This window comes from Meriones unguiculatus, chromosome 11 (assembly GCF_030254825.1).
Source record: "Meriones unguiculatus strain TT.TT164.6M chromosome 11, Bangor_MerUng_6.1, whole genome shotgun sequence".
In the NCBI taxonomy this organism is placed as follows: Eukaryota; Metazoa; Chordata; class Mammalia; order Rodentia; family Muridae; genus Meriones; species Meriones unguiculatus.
The window spans coordinates 58727720-58746835 of NC_083359.1; the positions used below are offsets into that span (position 1 = coordinate 58727720).

At 41.0% G+C, this 19116-nt stretch overlaps 1 long non-coding RNA gene across 1 annotated transcript; it reads left to right on the forward strand.

Annotated features, from left to right (window-relative positions):
• The first annotated feature begins 1648 nt into the window (after positions 1-1648).
• LOC132646484 (uncharacterized) lies at positions 1649-5510 on the forward strand. The gene is made up of 3 exons (XR_009584779.1): positions 1649-1864; positions 3165-3352; positions 5334-5510. It is a non-coding gene; the product is annotated as an uncharacterized LOC132646484 (long non-coding RNA).
• Positions 5511-19116: the final 13606 nt, after the last annotated feature.

The following is a 19116-nucleotide window of genomic DNA, read 5'->3' on the forward strand; positions in this document are numbered from 1 at the left end:
AATGTGATAAAGGAGAGGGTGATGGGAAAAGAAAGTGAGTGGAGCAGAGCACAGTGTTCATGCATTCATCGTGCTTGAGGAGGAGGGAAAGGGTAAGGGAAGGGATGGTGTCTGAGATCACACTCTATGTGTGTGTGATAATTTTCTTCTGGATGATATTATTAAAGCTATACTTTGTGCTTTGGGGAAAAAAACCCTTACGTTTTCAGAATTAAAATTTAAAGGCAATCCAACTATTCCTGAAAACAAGATGTATTAAATAAAGGAGGCAACTGGCTTGTTAATAATTCCTCCTTTCAAAAAGGACTAAGCTCAAGCCACTGAATTCAGTAAAATGTTAATGTGTGTTTTCTTGGCTAAGCCTTGTGTGGAATAGTGAGGTCCTCAGATATTTAGCGCCTAGATAGCAGAGAAAATATGTATTGAAACTGCAGTTTGTATTTCAAGCAATTCCATGCACCATGGCATGGATAGCCTAAATACAGGTGGAGCAGGAATAAAAGCAGAATATCTACTAGATATAAAAGAACCACAAAGGCATGGATGGGGCAGGGAGCATGGATACAGCCAGCGAGGACTTAGGATATACACACCTCTTGCACAATAATACAACCCGACCCCCACAACTTGTCCATATCTTTATGTATTTGTATATTTATATGTGCATCTACATGTACATGCATATGGAATATGAATTCCATTACATTCAGTTATAAACATTTAAATGCATATATGAGAGTTCACTGACTATATAGTGCCTAACAAATACTAGGACTATAAAAAGTCAAAGAAATTAGCGTGTGTAGAACAACTGACAAGGATAAAGCTTTGAATCCTGGCTAACTCTCTACTTTTGTGGGTTTCACATGACTTGTGTTAAGTCTAATGTCGGGGCACAGCATGTATTACAGAACAACATGACCGGATTTCCCACTTAAATGTGTCTGCTCACACACTTTGATTAAAAGCCCTGTTTAGTCAGGTGCTGGGCTAGATGATCAGATAAAGGAAAGAAAGACACGTCCTTATCCTTGTCCTGGATTGTCTGACAGTGGGAGAGGCAACAGCAGATGAATACTGTAGGTGAAATCACTGATGGGTATGACAGCCGTTGTGAGCAGGCTGGGAGAGAGGCCTGGTGGTGGCTTCAGGAAATTATTGCCAAAGATTTAATGACTGAGTTACATTCTGAGAGACCTTGTCAGGGGTTAGAAAGAACAGTGTGCAAAGTGCAATTTTTCGAGTTTTGTTGTCAGGTAAGGGGGCTTGAGGAGCTTAACAGAAATCCCTGGGGATGGAAAGAGAACATGGACTTGTGCATCTTATGAAGCTTTGTGTCTTACTTGGAAGCTAAGGCAAGTCATTGTAGAACTTTTGGGATTAATAAACCGAAGGCAGATAGAACCATTACTGTGCCTGTGTGGAGAATGAAGGAATGGGGTTGATACCGGAGACACAGAGTCTCAGAACCCTTTGAACAGACAGATCTGTGTGCAGAACAAGGACCAGCCACAAAGCCCCTGTGGTATGCACAGGAAAAGTCATGTTCAGAAGCTCTTTTGGGGTTAAATCTATGGTGTACAAGGTAAGAGAGAAGGCATCTAGGACAATGTCTTTATCTCTCTGTGTTATAGAAAAAAAATCCCAATAAACATGATGGTATCAAGACATTGTCTCAGTTTTGGAGAGAAATTGAATTGAAGATACAGTGACCACTGGCCATTGACTTGGAACTAAAATCCAGAGGAAATTTTGGAGCTCAAAATATAAATTTGTGCATTCAGTTGATGGCTGTGGCTGATGGTGGTTAGAGACGGGAAACAAAGGCTGAACTGGAGCAGCAACCATGACTCGGGAAGAACTGGTGAGAGCCATGAAGCCAGCGCAGCTGTTTGGCACAGTCCACCAAAGCTGAGTTGAATGCTGTTTTTGCCATGGTGCTGACTTTCACTTTGGGTTTCTGATCTCTGTGTGTTGCATTGATGGGGGACTGTTTGATTCATTTATGTCTTTTCCCTAGAAAATTATTTCTGTGGCCTTATCTGGCCCCAGTCGGGAGTCTTCCTTGCCATGGAGATTATGAAAAGCACAAAAAAAGTTAGATAGCTCGAGAGTTCTTGGCACAGCTGGTGCTAAGCAAACTCAGAAACAAAAGATTTGGCAACAGATCAGATCATAGGCTTCCTTCTATATGTAGTCTACCGGGACACAGAAAATACAAATGTAATAACAAAGTTAGTTTGCCTAAAACAATCTTTGATAATATGTAGAGATGATGTAAAATTAATATGAAAGAAATAAAAGAATTTGCCAATCATAAGGAAACTGGTTCACATTAAGTTACAGTGATGTCTTTGACTAAAATCTGAAGAGAAAACAAAGGAATAGAGTAAGTAAGTCTGGAGCCTGGGAGAGCTTTTGACTTCTGGGCTAGGCTAACTCACAATTGTACTTCAACCACTGTGCATTGTTCAAGGTTTGGGAACTCGCCTGCTGATCCAGACATTTTCCCATCTGCTCAATATTTGACTTTCCTGAAGAATAGAATGTCATATGTCATAAATGCTTACATAATCTAAAATGATGCTAGATGATAATACCTATTCTCTTTGTATTGTAACACTTGTCCAGTGACAAGATGATAGGACCTGCATTTCTTTTGCAATCATAAGATGGCCTCTTTTGTTGAATCTGTATAAATAAAGTAGCATCCTGGTTGCTAGTAGTCAGAGCTGTAAGATTCTCCCAACCGCGGTCTCTGACTCATTCATTTACTTCTTTCCTCTCCCTGTTTCTTATCTTCTCTGCCGGGACCTGTCTGATTGCTGGGACTGGCCCCAGCATGGAATTCTTATATTTTTGTGTGTGCTGCTATATGTTTGCATTTCTTTTAGTCAAAGCTTTGATTTAGGTAAATGGTCATCCTGCTTAGGTCCTCAGGAACCTAATTTGCCTCTGGTTCTGAGGGAGGCAGGTGACTCCAGCCTAACATTCTGTGTTTTACCTCCTTTCCCATAGCCAGGGGACTCAGCATATGAACCACACAGGCCAGTGGGGTAAGATTCCTAGATGTTAGCTGTAGAATTTAAGGATCGCTATCTTTTATGTTAGGATAAAGGAGAATGGCGTCAGACTGTAACAGGTGCCAGCTCTCTTGCTGCCAGATGGGAAGACCTAGAAACTAAAACAACACAGTGAAAAGAGAGCTGAGGGAATGACTGGGAAAACAGCAAGAATACCAAGCAGCCGAGCTGTCTGAAAGAGATTTACAGCAGAGTCACTTGAAAAGGACACTCTCCAGCCTGTTGAGCTGCCTGCAGGATATTCCCAGCTTTGTAAACTGTCATGCTGGGTAAGTGTTGGTGATATGGCTGTCCTTGAGCCATTTCTGCTCCTTAAGTCACCCCTCACCCCAGTAAAACTCATTGTTTCACCAACTTGGACTTTGGTTGTGTCCGTTACTTGTTCTGCTTTGCGTTCCCTATGTGGAGGAGTAGACAGGTATGTTGCATCTTCCCCAGGAAGAGCCATCTCTCCACGGTGAGAAATGAGAGAGATGAAAAGGTGTGCCCATAGACAGAGATCTTAGGCTACGGCTGGGACTCAGAGCTCAGCCGTTCTGTTCGGGAAGTTCTGCTCCAGAATTGTCTTTGTTCTCCACCGCGATGGAGAACCAGAGACAATCCTCAAATGCTGGGTGGCTCCTGAGTCCTCCCCAGTCACTTTTTACTAATGGTGAATCCAAAACGAATATAGAAAGAACAGCAACACTCATTAGTAGGAACATGCTGTGTCCCAAATTCTGTTCATCCTTTTAGCCAGCTATGGATTAAGCGAAAGGACATTTCCGAGAGGGTAAGAGGATTACAGTCAGTTTTGGACAATTCACATGCTAAAATGTTGGTAGCTGGCAATTTAAAGGGACTGAAGTCTCTTGTTATGGTACTCGTTAAAGTTAACATTAATGAATGCTTACCAAAAAACATTAAAAAGTCAATAACTTTATTTAGCCTGTGGTTGCACAGCTCATTATGCTTTCCCCCATTTTTTTTTCTTTTTTTGCATAAAGATGAGCTTTGCCTTGGCTCCATCTCAGGACCAGTTGAGATGTGCAACATTTAAAATCAGATCAGCTCAAGACTCACTCGTCTGTGAGATGACTGCTCTAATTAAGTCTACCTGGAATTTAATATAAAAAAGTAAACATAGTCCCCACAGCATGTCGGTGTTGGTGTTTTGCTTTTTCTTCATGTTTTCTTATTGAAAATATCATAGAGTGTCTATATGTACTTCTGGCATGTGTAAATTTAAAGGAAAATTTACTTCTATGGCTAAGAAAAACATGAAAAAATTATGCCCTAATATTCAATGCACATGAAAACTGGGAACCAATTACATGTATGTATGTAGGCTTTAGATTTTTCAAACATCTACTTTATTTAAGGTTTTTAAGTGCTTCCACCTCCTTCCCACCACCACTCCACCTTAGGAGATTAGTAGGGAAAGGGGCTGTAGACCTCTTTTATCTCCTTCCTGTTGATTAGGGTCATTGGGTTCTTTAGGGATGTACCAATCTCAGTTGTCAGGACACCTGCAGTCCAGTGAAACAGCAAAGCAACAAACCACAGCAGCAAACAGTATGCAATAACTGCAGCAGCAGCAGCGGCGGCAGCAGCAGCAGCAGCAGCAGCAGCAGCAGCAGCAGCAGCAGCAGCAGCAACAGCAGCAGCAGCAGCAGCAGCAGCAGCAGGACCACTCAGCGAAAGAAGCGAGACTCTGCCCAAATGGCAGGAAAAGTTTCTCTGGAGCGTTTTTCTCTTTGAAAACCAGCACAGTGATGTAAAGCATGTTGTCTCACTGTGTGCCTCTATTTATATCACTCCTCAGTGCCCATATGAGGATGTTTTCCAGCTCACAGGAAACCACGCCCCTCACAAGGTAGTGTTCAGCTGACAAACATCATGTGCCATTTCACAGAGGCTGCTTTCTGAGGCAGGGGAGCATTCCCACATCCCACACTTGAAGTCAAAACAAAAACATGTTCACGTGACGCAACTGAAAAAACCAGAAGCTTCTACTTCATGTGTATTTGTTTATTTATGTATATATTTATAATGCTTTATGTTTTCTGTCATTACTTGTTCCAGGACTTAACACTTGACAATTTTTTTTTTTATGAAGTTTTTCTGTTGAGAGAAAGACTTAAACCTTTAAAGAAGTCCTTTATAACTAAAATGGTTTCTTAGGTAAAAAGAAAAATCAAACATGTAAACATATATTTAAATAAAAATATATTTTATTTTACATGTATGGTTATTGGCCCACATGTTTAGGTGTACCATATGCGTGCCTGGTGCCTGAGGAGATCAGGAGAGGCGTCGGATCCCTAGGAGCTGCTGGATGGTTGTGAGCCACCATGTAGGTGCTGGCAACTGCATCTGGGTCCTCTGCAAGAACAACGAGCTTTCTTAACCACCCAGCCATCCGTCCAGCCCCTAAAGCAGTTTTAAATAAAATATTGTAATTCTCTTATGTCTCTGTAGTAGATTTTATGTTTGACAGTAACTGAAATTTACATATTCGGTATATAATTTAAATATTTCCCAGAAGATGTGTATGTGCGGTTTTAAAAATTACTCCAATCTTTTTTTTTTTTTGACTCATTCTGAAAAACAAAAAGCAGAAAGCTGTGTGAATGCATAAGTTTTTCTAATTTTTAAACCCATTGCTAGACTGGTTAGGTTACATAGTGATAAGTTATATTTTACGTGATACAGAGAATACAGAAAAGATAAGGGAGCATGGGACTTCCAGGTCTTGTTTGAGTTGGTTCTTACAGTGTCTCTTGGTCCTAAACAGGTCTTGTGTTTCTTACCTGTGAACCTCCCCAGGAGGGCCTAGGTTACTACCCAAAGCACATTCTGTGGGCCAACAGTCTCAATATAAATTAGGAACATTTTAGAAATAGTTACTCTTTGCATTCATCCTGGGCCTACTGAACCATAATCTACATTTTAACAAAATCTCCAGATATTTATGTGATGATTATAGTTTGAGAGAAACTGGGGTAGCTTGAATAGCACAGAGCCTGAAACTCTGTTAGTCAAGAATTTTATGATTTTACATACAAATACCTACACACCCTCAAACAATAGAAAATGTCCTAAGAGATAGCATAAATCTGGCTTCAGTTAACTATGGGAAATTGGTTGCCCTCTGTATGATCTTGGGTAAGCTATTTAATTTTATGCTCTCATATATAAAATTCAGACAATAAAAATCTATTTCTTAGAAATGGTGTATTAAATAAAAGTGTGTGTGTTTTGTTTTGTTTTGTTTTTAAATAGAGTATCTCTTTTGTTCAGACTGACCTGGAACTTACTATGTAGCCAGGCTACTCTCAAACATGAGAGCCTCCTGCCTCAGTTTCCCAAGTGCTGGAATTGCAGGCCTATGCCACCTTGAATGACTAAAATAACTAGCATTTAAGATAAGGCGCTCAACCATATTACTTGTTCACCATGATAGTCCTCTCCCCACTTATTACCGATTTGTGTTAATCCACACAGTTTGAGTTGAATGAACTTAATTCTACCAACAACAATAATATGGTCTTTTATCCTAGGGTAAACTGAGCTCTTCATCCTAGTTAATGTCCTATTTCATTCTCTAAGATTGTTTGAACCCTACCCCTTTCCTTTCAATTTATTTATTTATTTGACTATTACAATTTATTTACTTTGTATCCTAGCTATAGCCCCCTCCCTCATCCCCTCCCAAACCTACCCTTCCTCCCTCTTCTCCCGTGTTCCTCCCTCAGTCCACTGATACCTCCCCATCCATCTGACCCTTTGCTATCAGGTCTCATCAGAACTGACTGCATTGTCTTCCTCTGTGGCCTGCTAAGCCTGCACCACCTGTTACAGGGAGGTGATCAAAGAGCCAGCCACTGAGTTTATGTCAGAGACAGCTCCTGTTTCCCTTACTAGGAAACCCACATGGATACTGAGCTGCCATGGGCTACATCTGAGCAAGGGTTCTAAGTTATCTCCATGCATGGTCCTTGTTTGGAGTATCGGTCTCAGAAAAGACCCCTGTGCCCAGATTTTTTGGTTCTGTTGCTCTCCTTGTGGAGCACCTGTCTCCTCCAGGTCTTTCTATCTCCCCGCTTCTTTCATAAGATTCCCTGCACTCTGCCAAAAGTTTGGCTATTTCTTTAAGTATAGAATGTTACCTCTTCTTGCCACATGCCCATCTTCTGACACTCAAAGTTCATGATCTATAGCTATTTCGTGGAGGTTTCGATATCAGATGTATAATTACCTCCATGGACAGAAAAGTATGGAGTCCCTATCCCAACCTATGTCACCTTCCCATCATGTCCAGATTCATACACAGTGCAAGGAACATAGATAGTGAAAAAGGAGGAATCTGTGGACCTGCTAGAAAGCAGACCATGCCTCTCTGTGTTATAGCTAGACCCATGGCACAATGCTTGAGGATTATTTCTCAGTGAATACAGAGGGGATGAAATGTTGAAGAGCAGAGTAGCCTCATGAGTGATCAGAAATGGGAGAAATTTGTTTTTAGGTTTCAAGACATCAAAACGTAGAAAGTGGTCTCAGAAAATAAGTGATCAGATACATTAAGAGTGTAATGTATCAAGGAAGACAGTGAAAACCAATGGAGGGAGAGAAAAATGGAAGTGGAGTCATTGGGCTCAGTCTCAGAAAATGACAGGAAGCTAGCTACTGAAATATGGCAGCCCATAAGTACAAGACGCTTGGCAGGGATCATGTGGAAGTGTCTATGAGTGCTGTGGAGACAGAGAAAGACCATGGGATTGACAACAAATTCTTCGTGTATGGGATGGGATTTGGGATATATTTCAGTTAAAAGCAATAACATGTAGATGGGTAGTGACTGTCATGAAGGATGAAGTGTCTTCATAATTTCCTAGAGTGGGATGGCAGGAAAAAGACTCCATGGGGTGAATTGTTTACAAAAGAAATGAGGGAAGACTACATCCCTCATTGTTGTAGACATGAGGCAGAGAGGTGTTTAAATGTGCCTGTGGATTGTACAACGTGAAAATTGTCTTCCTCACAAAGAGAGTGATGCCAGCTATGCCCAGGCTGGCAAGCACCAGTGGCTATGATTGGCTACAGTCTACAGGATGCTAAAGCATAAAATCAGAAAATTAAATGATGGCTATTGTATGATGGCGAGGCAGAGAAAAGAGCCCTATAGAGCTGTGGGTCCTGGGCTGTAGAACCCTCTGTACCAGCAACACTCTGAGAAACCATTGGGATTGAAGGGGTGGGCAGAGTGTCAACGATTCCTGGCTTCCACCATAAAACCTAGGCACCTGGTGAGATTAAAAGACATGGGTAGTTTAGAGAGCTGTGGGCTGATGGCTTTGGTCACCATCATAACCTGTGTCAAAGGGTGTGGTCATAAGCCTGGGGATAAAGGCTATATGCGTGTGACCTTGTCAGCCTGTGGGGCATAGAAATTCAGAGTTAAAAAAGAAATTCATTATGAAAGCACCAGCTTTTGTGTGATGTAGTGGTGCCTCTTACAAGCTGGTGGCCACTCAGCCTGTAGAAGGACATTTGTCCTGATGGCGGGAATAGAGATGTATAATGGGAATAAGGACATGGATAGTATCTGCCATTCACCCTGCCATGAGCCGGGTGAGCAGCTGGAGTGGAGGAGAACCCATCTCCAAGTTGTGCCACTGGAGCACGTGGCTGCATCTTTCACGCCCAGCTTCCTCTTTCAGATCCCAAACACAAGGGTTGCCCTTAATGTGTGTGAAGCTTTGAGTTGATGCCTGGGCCAGTGCTTCTCCGGCCACTTGGCTGCAAGTGCTTTTGGCGCTGGGTGCTTGGTCTTGAACATCCTAAAGGGCTTCTTACAATGATTACATTATTCTATTAGACATAAAAGTTAAGAAATGTTCGTCAACTTATTAAACATAATATGTCAATTATTAACACGAATGATGAGTGCCAGTGAATAAAGGGCCGTATCATGTTTTTTTCTTTCTTTTCAGAGAAGACAGCTGGCTTCTCATATCTGTTTCTTCAGCTAATCTGTTGTGATCTCTCCCTCTTCTCTTTTTAGACAAGGTCTCAAACCCACACAAATTCACCTGCTCTCTGCCTCTCCCCTGTGAGTGTGGCGACTGAAGTGGTGTGACCCCAGACACTGTGGTGATGTCCTATTTTCAGGTCTCACGTGGATGCTACATGGTCAGGACAGGGTAGGGTGGGGGCAGGCTGTGGGCCTCTCTAAGAGATCCCAGGAGGCCCCGGCCCTGGTTGTATAGGACCTGAAAACTGCTAGCTTCCATTTATTTTCAAGTTTCTTGTCCTCTTCTATTTACCTATTTATATTTCAAACTGGTATTTAAAGGTTTTAATTAGTGTACCTCACAATTTGTTTAACACCCCACAATGAATTTTTCTTTCTTTCTTTCTTTCTTTCTTTCTTTCTTTCTTTCTTTCTTTCTTTCTTTCTTTCTTTTTCTTTTGCCAATGTTTTGCAAGAATGTTTGCACATTAATTCTCAACTCAAATGAAGAATAATTGTGATTTTTCAGATACTTCATAAGAATTATAATTAGAATGGTATTGTTTAAAAAGAGATTTGGAGAGAATTGACATGTTTACAAAGACAGGTTTTTCTCTTTTGTTCTTACTCTTAGAAAGTGGAAGGAGAACTTTGCCCTGTACCTTAATAGAGCAGGGGTAGGGTCACTATGAGACAGGTAGAGTCCACATTTGGATTAAAGGCCTGTGAGGAGAATGAACATTTCAATCTTAGCAACTGCTTGAAATGCGGTATTAAATGAAAAAGGGTCACTATCCCAGCGTTCAGTTTTAAACTACGGAATTTGGCAACTGGTTATTTCTCTATTAACTTCATTAAAGCGTTGTCTTCATGCTTGTGATGAAACTCTTAGAAGCTTATTTGAATCTTACAGAAATTAAAATCATTAAGCCTGATGAGAGTCTTGTATATGGAAAATAGCGTGATGTGGAAAATAGCGTGATGCAGTGCTGAGGTCTTCTAGAGTCCGTTATAACCCAGTTTGCTAGAAGTGAGATCACTCTCATTTCACCATGAAACATATGTGTGAATATATATATATATATATATATATATATCTTCTCATTGAAGAATGCATTACCTCCTAGATAATGTCAAGCGTATATGATTCCGACATGCAGGGAAGACAAGTAGATGGATATTTGGTTTGTATTGCTTTTCTTTCCCTTTAGATGACTCTCCTATATAGGCACAAACAAGTGGATTATTACTTTAGTATCCAATCCTCCTGAAAGAAAAAAGACGATGTGACAGGTCCTTTCCCAACATTTCAGAGCAGCTGACCTTGAGCCTGAATCTCAGTTACTCTGGGGTAGAGGAAGATCGTGCCGGTTGTCTTCTTCCGGTGAGCAGAGAAGGTGTGCTTCCGGTGAATGCTCCTGGTGTGCTGCTGAAGCAGCTCGCTCCCGCTGCCTTGTAGGAGTGGTTTCCGCCCGGAGGGACAGTCAGGTGTATGTCTATGCTCCCCACAGCCACCTCACACTGGGCACCCAGCGTCTGACATGAAGAAGCCATGTTTAAGAGGAGTGAGGGTCTTTCTAATTTCTTTGTCATAGATGTACTTTCCTTTCCTGCCTTATCATAGGAGAGCAGGATCCCGTATCAAGAAAAATTGAAAGCAGATGATTTAAGTAAAATATATTCAGAGTTTCTTAGATTTGCTGAGCTCTTTAGTTCTGCAAGGTGGCGGATAAGCATCTTTAAATTTCCTGTTAACGTACTGGGCATGGCTCGAAGTTCATACTCTGGAGTTACAGCTACACGAAACCTGTAGCCCGGCTTGCACCCCAGGGTCACACGGTGAACTCTGCAGAGAGCAGCGGGACTTTGGATTAGTAGGTGTTGCAAACGTATGCAGACTGTGTGCTTCCTCACCGATGGGCCTTTGTTCCAGAAAATGATCTGTACTGAATGCTGAGCCCTCCTTAAACTGGGAAAACGAAAGTCTCATTTTACACACACTCTGCTTTTAATTATAATTTGACAAAAGAAATAACCACATTACCCATTTGATTTGCCAGAACCTTATCTAGTACCACCTGTTGAGCCCAAGGCACTCAAATGCTGACATATTGCAGGGAACAAAATTATGGAGCTAGCTTACTAACGAGCATGCATGCCAACAAAAGCATAATATAGCCTTTGTACTTGAAATAAAACAAAAATACATTAAGCTACCAACTGCAAAGGTTTAAGAAAGCCACATTTAATTACACACAAACAGATCCCTCTGACAAAGAAATATAATGAAAAATGGTCTTGGAGTTAAAAGGCTGAAGTTTGCGGGGTCCACACTCAAAACTCTCATGAGCTTAAACAAAACCAGGATTTCACGGTACAGTTGACTTATATTAAATATGACAAGGGGATACCGAACTTGTTTTCATGAACTGATGGGTTCAAGAGAGGAACATTTGCGGCGCGAGGGAATAGCAAACTGCATTGTCAGAACTGCCAGAACAAAAAGTGTAATTAGTTATTAGCTCAGAGTGTACAGGTCATGGGGCTCAAGCCTTTGAGAGTGGATTGCCCTTGAAAGACCACCTGCCCTTGTGTCTGCATTGGAGCCGGCTTACAGAGAATCAGTGCTGGAGATTCAGGGCAGCTATCCAGAGGCGTCCGTGCCCCTTCATAAAGGTCAACTTGGAAGAGAAGCGATGTAAAATATTCGGATGTGTCACTCACTGTATCTGCTTGTAGTTGAGTCTTTACCCTGGGCTGAATCGTTGAACTTTATGAGTATTATCTCATTTATCTTTCCAATAAATCTGAAAATTATGCATTGTTATTATTATGATGATGCTGTTCCAGGGGATGATTACAATGTGAAGACATTAACTCACTTTTCTGAAGCTGCTATGAATGACCCTCAGTGGGCCCCATCCCATCATGTGTTCTTAATTTTCATGCAGCAAATATCGATGAAGATATAACAACAATTAATGAAAAGAGAGGTCATGATTTGAACGAGGGCAAGGAGAGGGATATAGGAGGATTTGGAGGGTGAAAAGGGAAGAGGAAAATGATGTGATCATATTCAAATCTCAAAAATAAAAGAAATAATTAAAAATCTCTGTGACGGTCTTGCAAGGATGACTTCAAATTTGTGGTTTAGTATACTAAAGAGGTGGTAACTTGTATGTTACATCAAACTGTAACTGCATGAGAAGCTGTTATTGATGGAATGGCAGCATTCTATGTAGAGATTACAAAAAAAGGGTGGGTTCTATAAGATAGTAAATTATGTTCAATTTAGTACAGGACAGATGATCCCTTAGGTCCAAAAAACCATCTGATTGTGGGGACAAAAATATCCCATGTGAAGAGAAAGTAATTGAACTCACATAGCTGTCCCTCACTGGCGAAGAGTTCATTATCTTTAATGCTGATGCTCATCTTGTCAAAGTTCTAATTTCTAATTTAGTTTCCGAGACAACCTGATATACTAGGAAGGGTCACTCTAAGTAGGTGATCAGAGTCTGTGAATCAGGCATCATTTATTCTAAGAATGGCTGTTCAGGTTTCAGTTTGCCTGGATGATTCTCTTTACATTAAATTGCTTCAACACACCAGTCAGTGGGCATTCCTGCATCAGAATCCAACACAAGGACCAGAACCTAAAGTGCATTAATTTCACTGCTTACAGGATCTTTGGGCTCTCCTTTCTCTGTTTGGGTCCTTGAGGGGAAACAAGGCCTTCATAGTTAAGTCCCCTCATTTGTATAGATGGAGAAAACAAGGCAGAGTATTAAAACATCTTGTTTAATAGGAATAATGATGAGTTCTCACTACGCCTTTCCTGTTACATTCATTCATTTATTTACCTTAGTTTCACAGACTCAGCTCATGTAGTTCAGTTGTCACTTACCCTCCAGTCACCAGCTAAGTTTTGACATTTAAGCCGTTCCAATCTGCTAGATGCCAAAGTGTAATGTTTTATCAGTGGGACCCTAATGCCTAGCATCAAAAATGCTATTGAGTTATACAGTATGTTTACACAACATCATGATAATTGATTTTGAAAAGTATGTCACTCATTAAAATGTGCCAAAAGTTTTCATAAATTTTGCAAATGACAAAACTGATTGTTAAATTGTTTATATATTTTTTCTGTGGTCTGGAGGGCCCTGAATGCTTCAGTGGCCAGCTGTCACTGACTTGAACTTTTTAATAATATTTTTAATAATTTAAATATGCTATAATTATTCTCAACAGCTATTAATTGGTAAAACCACAGACTATTTTCAAACTTTATATATTTTTCCTGAAATACATGCTGTATTTGGGCTAAAAAAATCACAATTAGCTGGGTGTAGTGGCTTATACATTAAATTCCAGCTCTTTTCTTTTCTTCTTTCTTTCTTTCTTTCTTTCTTTCTTTCTTTCTTTCTTTCTTTCTTTCTTTCTTTCTTTCTTCCTCTCTCTCCCTCTCTCTCTCTCTCTCTCTCTCTCTCTCTCTCTCTCTCTCTCTCTCTCTCCTTTTTTTTTGAGACTGGAGGGAGTCAGTCGTCCAGGCTGGGCTACATAGTGAGGCCTTGTCTCTAAGTAGAGAGCTAGCCTGGGCAGCCAAGTTCCTGGCACCACCCTTCTCAGGAGTAAAGGTGAGCAAAGTGCGCTGCCTTTTTGTTTTGTTTCGTTTGTTTTATTTTACGAGACAGGGTTTCTCTGTGCAGCCTTGGCTGTCCTGGACTCACTCTGTAGACCAGGCTGGCCTCGACCTCACAGCGATCCCCCTGCCTCTGCTGGGATTACAGGCATGCGCCACCAGCCACCATGCCCGGCTATATCGATTGTATTTTAAACACAAATCCCACAGGGTTTTTTGAGAATGGACTGTAGAGTATGAATCATGTGAGTCAAGCGTAATGTTAAGATTTTTGTTGCAAGCAGCTGGAGAAGTGGGAGTTGCAGTGAGATCCATGGGAGAAATTGCGGGTGGAGAAGTTTTCTAGTTGAGGAGTCCATGTTTGGTGAACAGACAAGCAAAGATTTCAGACAGGCAGTTGTATGTCTAAGTTTGGTGTTCCTGTGATTGTGAGGACTGGAGATGTGGAACTTGATGGCATATAGGTGATATTTAAAGAGATGACTGTGCCAATGATTATAGAGAAAAGGAGATAGTGTGGAAATCTCTGCAGCAGTCCAGTAAGTCAGGGAATCAGCAGTGACAACTGAAAAGGACCAAGCAGCGGGAAACCGTGAGGCCCTAGATACCACATGTAAAATGCAAGGACAGAGCTGGAGACATGGTTAAAAGTATGTGGTTAAGAGATGGTGTTTAAGAGTATGTGTAGTTCTTTCAGAGGACCTGGGTTCAATTCCCAGCACCAACATGGCAACTCACAACTGACTGTAATTCTAGTTCCAAGAGATCTGACATTTTTATCTGATCTCTCCAGGGTACCTGGCTTGTGAAGCAAACATGTGTACTGGACACAGATGTACATGTGAGCAAATCACTCACACACATTGTGGTGCTTTGACTGAAAATGGCTCATCTATTTGAATGTGTGGTCACTAGGGTGGGGTTCTACTTGACAGGGATTAGGAGTGTGGCCTTGTTGGAGTGTGTCACTGAGGGTGGGCTTTGGGGTTTCAAATGCTTAAGCCAGGCCCAGTGTCTCTCTCTTCCTGCCTGTAGATTCAAATGTAGAACTTTTCCCTCCAGCCCCACCTCTGCCTGTAGACCACCATGCTTCTGACCATCACAATAATGCACTAACCCTCTGAATGTAACCCAGCCCCGACTAAATGCTTTCTTTCATAAGAGTTGCCATGATCATGACAGCTCTTCACAGCAACAGAACACTGACTAAGACACACCTAAATAAATAAATATAAATAAACAAAAATAAAAATAAAAAGGAGGGGCAAGCCATTGTGTCCAGTTCTGTTGTTATATCCAGTAAATGAGGCTGAGGGTTGCCCAGCGGATGCTGACATGTTGGGTTGACAGGTTACTTTAAACAAGGGGATGGCTTTAGAGCTGAATGGAGTAGGTTCAGAAATCCAGTTTTCAGCACACTTCTACAAGTTTTAAATGTAGCTGAGAGATGAACTTTTACTTTTTTGCAGGGCACACACCAAAAAAAAAAAAAAAAAAAAAAATCAATGAACCTGACTGCACAACTTAGTGGATAGGAGGAATGCTAAGGTTCCAGAGAGCACAATTTAAAAACGTCTCATACTGCAGCAGGAGCCAGGAACGCCACCCCCTAAGACCTGCCTGGGGAGCCGGCACTCACACAGCTGCAGGCCCTCACAACAGCTGTGGGGTTTGCCAGGCAGGGGAACCACCCTGAGGCTTCATTTTCTAAGATGTTAAAAACGAGTCGTGACCTTTACTACCCTGCATTCTTGCCAACACCAAATCTTTTAGTGTATGTCAAAGTACTCAGTGTCCGAAACATTATGCCACGAGAAGGAGGCACACAAGAAATTCTGTATGTCTCCTTGTGGGAAGAATTGAAAGAAATGAAAAGGATTTCCAAATCTTAAGAAAAATACAGGGGTAAGAAAAAACAATAAAGGAATGAAGAGTGAGTCTTATTTGATGTGAGAAAAAGTGATTTTTGTTGGAGATATTTTTCTAGTAGGACACATGGAATAAAATGCCCTGCTTTGGAATGGGATGGAAATGTTTGCAGAATTAGATCAGATGCTCCGAAACACTGACTGATGTACACCTAATTTAACAAACCAACCATCTCATTGTTAGTCGTTTGTCTTTTTTTTTTTTAATTCAGTGTTTTCTTCAGCTTTCATAGAAAGCACTAGGAAGTGACCAGCAAAATACATTAAGTGTTGAAAGGCACAGTGCCTCCAGCTTCCTAATAAGCAGACAGTGTGTTCTAGAGTTGAAGGGTTAGCCGTGCTGTCTCCTTGTTTGTGCAGCGGCCTGGGTCAGCTCATGGCTACCAAGCTGGAACTGAACACCGGATAGCTCTCTCATCAGAGATGCAGCAAAACCCCTTCTTGTCTGTGGGTACAAATGAACCTATACTCCCTGAACGAACTTTTCTTGACATCCAAGAAAGAGCCAGAAGTATACATGGTTTAGTGACTTTCAATTATTCAAGACTATGAGCCAAAATTCAGTGATACAAAAGATTATATATTAGTGGTTCCCAAACTTGGCTGCTCACCAGCATCATCAAGGAAGCTTGTTTGTGGAACACATTCCCAGGGATTACCCCAGAAATGCCGATTTGAGTACAACCATTGGCTCTGTTCTCACCAGAATGTAAAGTCCACTGTAAACAAGCTCGCTATGAGACTAATATACACAAAACGGTGTTTTCTTACCGTGACAGCCACATTCCTGTTCTGGTTCAAGGCATGGAGCTAGACAGCCATCTAATTCACACAACCTCTCATTCCACTGCTTGCCCTGTTCAGGCACCAGCTATGCCGTCCATTAAGAATTACTCTTTTGTTTGAACTCTTTTCATTTACTCTTTTTTGTGCTTCCCCCCACTCCCAGAATTCCCTTTGGTTTTTCTCTTAGGTTTCCTGTAAATGCTTCTTGACTTTGGGGGGGAAAGCAGGCCATTGAAGGATTCCGCTAACAAGTTAATTTTGAGTGTAGAGAAGCTACAAGGAAATTTAGAGGAACCTTGAGTAGAACTTGAACTTTTTCATGTAGCTTATGCATTTTCTTATGTCAATACCTCTTTACTTCCTACCCTTTATATATATCCCGCCACTGGAGGGGAAGGGGCAGCCAGTCAAGTAATCTAACCTTATTGTATTGAACATTCTTTCTGAAATTACCTTCAGTTTCAAAAGTTTTACATATACAAAAAATTTTGGTGTCTTTCAAACATAAAGGATGGAACAATAATTCAATAAACGTTCTATATCCACCATGCGAAATTAGCAGACTTCAACATCTTGTTACAATTTAATCCTTACATGTTGTTGGCAAGAGTCTAAATGAATTCAGCCACTTTGGGAGGCTGTTTGACAGCACCCACTAGAGCTAATCCTATGCATATACTGCGACTCAGAAACTTCACTCCTGGGTTGGTACCCAATCTAAGTGCACACATGTGTGCATTTAGCAGATGTAAAAAAATAAAAGGCTTATCGTGATATTTATAATAGTCCCAACCTGAAGCCTCTCAAATGTCTATTAAGAAAGAAACTAAAATAAATTGAGATAATAGTCGTAAGATGGAGTGTTAAACAGCAATGAAAAGAATAAACTATTTTTCCCTCACAAGATGAATGAGTCTGACAGACAGCGTATGACGTCAAGTGAAAAAGACCCGAGAGGGTACATTGTGTTATGCTATTGCTATTTAAATAAATAATACACAAACCTAATAAATGGTGGTAGAAGCTAAAACAGTTTCTCTTCTGGGATCCTGGGAACATCTTTTTATTATTTATTTTATTTTTTGAGATTATAATATAATTTCATCTTTTCCCCTTCCCTTTCCTCCTTTCAAATTCTCTTATAGAACCCCCTCTCCTTCTCTCTTTCAAATTCAGGGCCTCTTTTTTTAAAAATTGTTGTTACATGCATACATGTGTGTATACATTTGTTCTCTGCTGGTCTTTCTCTTTTGCCTGCTGTGTTCTGCTCATGGCCACACCTCATATCTCACATCACACATCACACATGGGAATTGCCATGATGCTCTCTCTTGAGCAGTGCAGATTTGTAGTCTGCTTGCTGCCTGGCCAGAACTCTGGTAGAAGGGTTTCTTGGGGAATTAGGTGGAAAACAAGCATAACGTTTTCTGGCCAGGCTTGTGTTGCTTTGAAAATACAATTTCCGGAGATGTTTAACAGGCTTTTAACCCTACTTGTTTTCATGAGTTCCATATGCAAAGATCCACAGCCAGGAATCTTGCCTGGACTTAAAAACCACTCCCTAGGCCCTGTTTATCCCTCCTCCCAGCTTCAGGATGGCTTACTTGAGGTCATGTATAACACAAGCAGGAGCAGGAAGATGAAATTCTGACATCTTCACCACTGGAGAGGCTTGAACTGTGTGACCTAAAGTCTAAAACGAAGTGAATTATTTTTTTAAAGTTATTCAAACCTATTAACTTCACTGACCTCTTGTCCTATATCACAGAAAATGTTATTTTCTTCTTCTGGAGGCTTCTTCTAAAGAAGAGGCTGCAGATACATAATATGCTAAAGTAAGCTGAGCTTTAGTATGTCTGAGGGCAGTTTTTCTAATGCCTTCAATACTCCATGTGAATTTGGCTAGATATAAAATTGTAGAACCAATGGGAGGCACTTTTTACTTCCGTTATGGCTTTAAAAATATTGGTCTTTTCTCTTCTGGCTTGTGGCTAATGAAATTTCTCTGGTTTGCTCATGCTGACAAGGAGTTGAAATGACTAGTGATTCCTGTTGTACCAGTTTCCCCTCTCTAAATAGACACTTCCCCTTGTGATGCATTTGTTTTCTTTCTGATGTTACAAATTGGACACAGAAAAAGAGAAGGCAGACTGCTTTTGTTTTGGTGTGTGGGTGTGAGATCACCAGGCACCTGGAGAGTTGGAGAGGATCATCTAGAGATCCAGGACCAAAGCCTGGATTCACGCTGGAGTTTCTGGAATGGTCTTCCCTCTGGAGGAGCCTTTGGATGCAGCAAGCCCTCAACAGCATCTCTGCTTTCTTTACAGAGCTTTGACTAGAATGCTGATGCTCAGTGTCTTGTGCTAGGTGTGGACATGCAGCTAAGTTATGGCCACTGGAGTGTTATTGGAAGGAAGAGCTACTCTTTGAGGAAAAGAAAAGGAAAGAAAGAAAGAAAGAAAGGAAGGAAGGAAGGAAGGAAGGAAGGAAGGAAGGAAGGAAGGAAGGAAGGAAAACAAAGTAAAATTGGAAAGAGATTGAAAATTGGGCCTCAGAGAAGCATAAATTACAACATACATAAACCAGCTTGGGTTATATAGTGAGGCCCTGTCTCAAGTAAACAAACAAACAAACAAATAAACAAATCATAAAAATACAGCAAGTGAAATCAAAACAACC